This window comes from Haliotis cracherodii, unplaced genomic scaffold (genome assembly GCF_022045235.1).
Source record: "Haliotis cracherodii isolate W230 unplaced genomic scaffold, xgHalCrac1.p SCAF_26, whole genome shotgun sequence".
In the NCBI taxonomy this organism is placed as follows: domain Eukaryota; kingdom Metazoa; phylum Mollusca; class Gastropoda; order Lepetellida; family Haliotidae; genus Haliotis; species Haliotis cracherodii.
In genome coordinates this window covers 3655458-3663314 of record NW_027266282.1, presented here as the reverse complement: position 1 = coordinate 3663314, position 7857 = coordinate 3655458, and positions in this window count along the sequence as shown.

Below are 7857 nucleotides of genomic sequence, written 5' to 3'. Positions count from 1 at the left end.
AACTGTGTCTAACACTTGTTTGGACTCGTGACTCTGCATACACACATCTACAGATTCAAGCCCGAGGAAAACAGGGAACACATCGCCTGAAACTGAAAATCGACACTGGAGCATCTGGCAACACACTGCCAATCCGAACTTACACACACAGATCTATGGTGACACACCCTTCAGTGAAATTCTCAAGCCAATTAACAATGTGAAACTGACTGCAACTGACTGCATATAATAGACAACCAATCAGATGTGTTGGTACCATCAAGCTGAAGTGCCAGTTTAGACAGACTGGATTTGAGGATACATTGTTCTATGTGGCAGATGTTCCTGGACCAGCAATAGTTGGATTATCAACATGTAAGACACTCAACCTTGTTACAATTAATTGTGATGAAGTACAGCCTAGCGTTCCTCCAGCATGTACAGACAGTATCATATGCCCAACACTGGAAGCCAGAAGTCTGACGTACCAACAAGTGTTAGTGCTATAAAGTCTATAACGTCTCGATCTGGTATACAGATCAAGACAGCTGCTAGATATAAGGACTAACCATGACATTGACTGTTTACCTCTCACTCCTAGTCAAGACCACAATCAAGTGTTGTTAACTTTATTTTCAGTATTGCTTCCAAGTCCTTCTTCCCGAGGCAAGAGAGTTAACTGACTATAAAAGTCCAGTTTCCACCCTTGCCGAACTAGGCTGGTATTATGGAGTTGCATTTTGGCTGGACTAACGAGTCTATGCATAGTCCAATCAAAATAGCACACCGAAATGGAAATCCGGTTCGTAAACTGACGTGCAGATTTCGGTCAATTGCAAGATTTGCAAAGCATGTGCATCGCCAACTTGTCAGCAGATATTTTCCAAATCTTTTCATGTTTTTAATTAAGGTGCTCACATGATTTGAAGCATTTCGCGATGTAAGACCCCTTTTATCACAGCATCTATCTTGATCATTGGTCAGATCGTCCTGACTAGGAGCCACCATTTTGTGTGAAGCAAACGCAAGTGATACGAGAGGTGGAATCTGATTGGTCCATAGGAGAGGCTTGGAAGGAACATATCTGGTAATAGACACTGGTGGCGCTACGATCGTGCCCAGGAATTCCAGCCTAGTTTGGCAAGGGTGGAAACTGGACTTTTAAAGTCAGTTAACTCCCTTGCCTCGGGAAGATGTTCCAAGTCAAGTTGAATGACGACTATTAAGTTACAGTTCGAGTTGGATATTATAGTTCCTAGCTCGTTACCTGTTTAGTATTATTATAGGTCAAAGACATTGACATTTCAGTTGCACAACTGCAACGTATGGACATATATTTACAGTTAAAGCTAAGCTGTAAAACTTCATTACAAAGATAAAGCTTCGGCTTCAATGTCCATCAACGCCTTAACGAGACGTCTTCTCTATTGTATGAAAAGGGGGATGTTATGATATATGATACTCAATTGGTATTGCGATCCTAGTTTTGTATCGCGATCCGGGCTTTGTAATTAGCCCTATCACTGCGCGTATGAATACCTTATCATGGCGAGAAAACATGAATGCCTAGGAACTGTTGTTTGTCAGCAGTGCATGGATCAGTAGAGAGAACATAACAGTAGATAGATGCATCTTAAATATCCACAGTGACGATACATCTGGTTGGTTTACATCGACACTGACTATACAAATCTGAATGAATAATGCCACAACAGTGTGTCTATGTCTGGGTGGTTTACACTGACACTGACTATACAAATCTGAATGAATAATGCCACATCAGTGTGTCTATGGGTGGTTTACACTGACACTGACTGTACAAATCTGAAGGAATAATGCCAAAGCAGTGTGTCTATGGGTGGTTTACACTGACACTGACTATACAAATCTGAATGAATAATGCCACATCAGTGTGTCTATGTCTGGGTGGTTTACACTGACACTGACTGTACAAATCTGAATGAATAATGCCACATCAGTGTGTCTATGTCTGGGTGGTTTACACTGACACTGACTATACAAATCTGAATGAATAATGCCACATCAGTGTGTCTATGGGTGGTTTACACTGACACTGACCATAACAATCTGAATGAATAATGCCACATCAGTGTGTCTATGGGTGGTTTACACTGACACTGACTGTACAAATCTGAAGGAATAATGCCACATCAGTGTGTCTATGTCTGGGTGGTTTACACTGACCATAACAATCTGAATGAATAATGCCACAGCAGTGTGTCTATGGGTGGTTTACACCGACACTGACTGTACAAATCTGAATGAATAATGCCACATCAGTGTGTCTATGGGTGGTTTACACTGACACTGACTATACAAATCTGAATGAATAATGCCACAGCAGTGTGTCTATGGGTGGTTTACACTGATACTGACTGTACAAATCTGAATGAATAATGCCACAGCAGTGTGTCTATGGGTGGTTTACACTGACACTGACTGTACAAATCTGAATGAATAATGCCACATCAGTGTGTCTATGGGTGGTTTACGCTGACACTGACTATACAAATCTGAATGAATAATGCCACATCAGTGTGTCTATGGGTGGTTTACACCGACACTGACTATACAAATCTGAATGAATAATGCCACATCAGTGTGTCTATGTTTGGGTGGTTTACACTGACACTGACTGTACAAATCTGAATGAATAATGCCACATCAGTGTGTCTATGTCTGGGTGGTTTACACTGACCATAACAATCTGAATGAATAATGCCACAGCAGTGTGTCTATGGGTGGTTTACACCGACACTGACTATACAAATCTGAATGAATAATGCCACAGCAGTGTGTCTATGGGTGGTTTACACTGACACTGACTATACAAATCTGAATGAATAATGCCACATCAGTGTGTCTATGGGTGGTTTACACTGACACTGACTATACGAATCTGAATGAATAATGCCACAGCAGTGTGTCTATGGGTGGTTTACACTGACACTGACTATACGAATCTGAATGAATAATGCCAGAGCAGTGTGTCTATGGGTGGTTTACACTGACACTGACTGTACAAATCTGAAGGAATAATGCCACATCAGTGTGTCTATGTCTGGGTGGTTTACACTGACACTGACTGTACAAATCTGAAGGAATAATGCCACATCAGTGTGTCTATGGGTGGTTTACACTGACCATAACAATCTGAATGAATAATGCCACATCAGTGTGTCTATGGGTGGTTTACACTGACCATAACAATCTGAAGGAATAATGCCACATCAGTGTGTCTATGGGTGGTTTACACCGACACTGACTATACAAATCTGAATGAATAATGCCACATCAGTGTGTCTATGGGTGGTTTACACCGACACCTTGGCCCACTTGCACAAAGCAATCTTAGTGCTAAGACTATCGTAAGCCTATGTTAAAGAATGGAAGTTACGATAATTGTAGTGTTAAGATTGCTTCGTGCAAGTGGGCCCAGGCCTCAAAGTTGCAACTAAAACAACTCATTACAAGGGAGATAGCTGAATTGAAGTCTATCGTCATGACAACAATTACAACCTCCTACATGTACATTAACCACCACCAGTGACAACGACAACCCAGAGAGGAGTCAAGACAAGCCACAGGAGCAGGTAGAGATTTCACAGACAGCTACACAGGGATGTACCCTGGGATTCACTGCCACACATATACACCATTTGCCAGTGTGGAAGATCATTTGATTAAAACAGTGGGCAGGTGGAATTCGGATACATCAGTGAGTGAGTGAGTGAGTATGGTTTTACACGGCTTTTAGCAATATTCCAGCAATATCATGGGGGGGGGGACACCAGAAAAAGGCTTCACACATTGTACCCATGTCAGGAATCGAAACCCGGGTCTTCAGCGTGACGAGCGAACGCTTTAACCACTAGGCTACCCGACCGCCCCTTCGGATACATCTGAACACCAGAAGAGACATTAAGGAAAGCCCAATGAGCATTATGCTATTAGTGACTCTTTCTTTCACTAGAGGCTTGACCAACGTGTGTGTTGTGACTTCTAATGCCTCAACCCACATGACTGAACTGTTATTCCTAACGGTGCAACTAACACTCATCAGTGCTCCTGACACTGTTCAATCTTGTTCTGTGACAATATCTGGATAATATAACTCATTGGATTCAGTTTTTAATTCTCATATGTATTATATTTAACATTATCGCCTTATATATCACTCATTTTATACTTTTCTTATCACTTTGGGGGCTCTCGGTTTGGGCTTTGCAAGTCAATCATTCTCTAAACTATCATTATATGGCTTGCGGCCCCCAAAGTATTTTCATTTTCACTCATTCCCGAAGGGTATCACCCTTTCTACTGACCCACAGGGTCTCTAAATTACATTGCCCACGGCGCAACCTTTCAAATCTGGTATAACCATATTTTTAATATAGATCGCGATTTCCTGCTTAAAATGTTCAGAATAGCAAGATTTAACAAAGATCTTTCGTCAAAATCTGAAATTCAACATACACGAGGACGGTAACATAGCTGTAATTTGATTGGCTGTCTTAGGTCATGTGCTCAAATTTGACCAATCACGAACCCTGTAGCCGATTTCAGCAAGAAAGGGCCATAAGAAACCGATTTTGATCCAATGAAATTGCTTGTTATAACTACGAAAAGACTCTAGGCAATGTTACGAGTGTGTAGATGAAGGAATAAGCTTTCCAGCGATGTGTCATATGCCAGTCTTCGACGAAGGTGTTATTCATACGAAGCCTCGAAAGCCTTCATGTTACTGAGCGGACAGCCGTTGTTATTGGGAAATGGGTGATGACAGATACTATTTATAATTCTTTTTAAAATGTTTTTTCCAATTACGTAAACAATGAAAATAAAAAAGAAATAGGTAAGTGGAATTGATTAAATCTTACATTTGCCAAAAATTGTCAAATTTTCGCTTCCTTGGTCCTTAATCTGGACGTTATGAATGTGTTAGCTTACATCTTTTTATTTACAAGGAACATAATTAAGTTGTAAATGCATTATTTAAATAATGTGATAAACATAACTTTTATATTTATAAACAATAGGATCAGACCTTTCAAAAATGGCGTATAACATACAGTGTTGTAAGATGTATTAACAATCTTATTTAGTTTATATGTAAATCCTGTTTCGTCTAAAGTGCCAATGCCACTTTTGTACTAACTGTTTTTGGCGCTAGTAATTAAAGCATGGCGACCATCGCCTATGAACTAAAACATGTCATCGTTTACCGTTCATCAAGCTTATAAATAAGCAACTATCTTAACATGGTGGCAGCGGTAAACAAGATTAATCACCAGGATTACGCCATAAGTAGCGGACAGCGCTAAACACGCAAGTTTGACCATCAAACAAACTATTGCCATACCGGCAAGAAACACATGTGTAACCAAGTTTCGTTTTCGAACTTTTGGTGTCATCATTAACCAGAAGCATGTCTCGAATTCCTCTTATGGACTGGCAACAGGCGGATATCGGCGAATCATTCAGTTTATTCAAACAGACTTTGCAATTATTCTGTGAGGATGAAGAAATTACTGACAAAGAAAAGAATCGCTTTGAAGATAAAACGTGGACTTGGCAACGAGGGTTTTCGTTGGCTGAACGCTTCAGGTTTGAGTGAACGTGACCTAAAAGATCCAGATAAAATATGGACTTATTTCGAAAAACAACAAGTTAATTTTAGAGTGTATAGACTTGAGTTGATGCAATTCAGACAAAAGGAGGAAGAAAACATAGATGAATTTGTAACCAGGTGCAAGACACTAGCATTAAAGTGCGAGTACGATGAACCAGAACTTCAAGAAAGAATATTGGAATTGCTAATTGCTAGCACTCCTTTTGAGGCTCTACAACATGATTTGCTGAAACAACCCAAACGCTATAGTCTCTCCAATGCTCTAGAAGAAGGTCGGCAATATGAAGCGATCAGCGCAGGTCATCGTCAAGTCAAAGATCTCAATCCAACACCAGCTACCACTGCCGAAGTAAACGCCATCAACCACAAGTATCGAGCCTGTCAGAATTGCAGTCTGAAACACAAGCCGAAGTCCTGTCCAGCAACCGAAGTCAACTTCGAGAAACAGCTACAACACAATCTTCACAAACTACAGCAGCAACTAATCAAAGAAATCTCCCTATCAAGCTCTCCACTCCACAACCAGATAACAACAATAACTAGTCAATAACAACAACTCCTAAGAAGAAAGTCACTTTCGCTACCAAACCCGTCAGCAAGCTCATCTCAACTCCATCACCTCAACATTCAAGCGATCAGCCACAACCCGAACAGCAATTGAAGAAATCAAGAAGTGGTCGTGTAATCAAGACACCACAGAAACTCAAAGACTGATCTTATATCTTCAGTTAATGTGTCTGATAATGTAAAAATTTTTGTTATCATGGACTCCAAAGTTAATTTCATGTGTTATTGCAAAAGTGGATTGCAATGTGTGTTTATTTCTTTATTTCTGGTTATCAGTGCAAATGACTCTTATCTGTGAACTGTACTACAAATCAGTAATTGTTCATCTTAGCCATCTAGTGTATTGAACATACACATCCCCGTTGTGCAATGGAGTTACCAGACTTTTTCACCATATACAACTCCAGTATTTTATCTAGTCATTATCCAAAGACTCTAGATACTCAAGGTGCTATAAGCATTTGTGTTTATGTATAACCTTCTTAAAGGAGGGGGATGTTGTAAGATGTATTAACAATCTTATTTCATTTATATGTAAATCCTGTTTCGTCTAAAGTGCCAATGCCACTTTTGTACTAACTGTTTTTGGCGCTAGTAATTAAAGCATGGCGACCATCGCCTATGAACTAAAACATGTCATCGTTTACCGTTTATCAAGCTTATAAATAAGCAACTATCATAACATACAGTAAGCAAAGATGTTTTACAAGCAGATATTTTCTTTAATAAATGTTGGCTTCATCTATCACACAAGAGTCTCTGGGAACTTGGTTACAGAGAGGTAAAAGCTTCTGGTTGACTGGTGTTGAAAGAATTAAAACAACTGATATTGTCAGTCTTTTTACCTACAATGTCATTGTGATGAAACTGCTTGAACAGCTCTTTGATAAACAATTACAAACTTACGTTACCACAAACACTGTCCCCATCATTATAAATACTCCAACATTTTTTCCTGAAGCTATGAGCTGAACACATCCATGATATCACTGGGCCTAGAGCAATGATACCACTATTATTTACTGTATGTTGGACTTTACCATTATGGTGCCTTAGACAGCTATTCTTGAGTCAAATAGCACAGCCAGTCAGACACAAATACAATTTGAGTTTTGTCTGAACATTCTGGTTTGTCCCCTTATTAATTTTGAAAAAAGCTAAACATTGTATGATTGTACTGTGATTCAATTTGGAGGTAAAAGAATCTTAAACAATGGACAGAACTCAATACGTTTTCTTCCACAATATATTGCAGTACGTATTGCAGCACAGAGGAATGTATCGCAATACAAAATTGGGGGCAATACACAGCCCTACCATAGACACACATGCAATTTGGTCAAAATCGGACCAGTATTGGCCGAGATACAAGTGTTCAGAGGTCTGCTCTATGGCAGTTTATGGTTTGGTTTTAAGTAGTGCGGGAGAAGAAAGAGTTCCCTCTTTAACAGGCTGTAGCTGCCTTATCCATTGAGCTACAGTCAAACGGATTAGCGTTCTGGGTTCATCAGGACATGGGCTATCAAAATGGCCGCGAAGAAGCATGTGACTTTTGACATGTGTTCAAGAACAGAAAATGTTCAGTGGCCAATAGCAACATAGGAAGCAGTTGTTTCAACTACGTTTGAATTCTGTATCAATGTTCATAAACTAAAGTC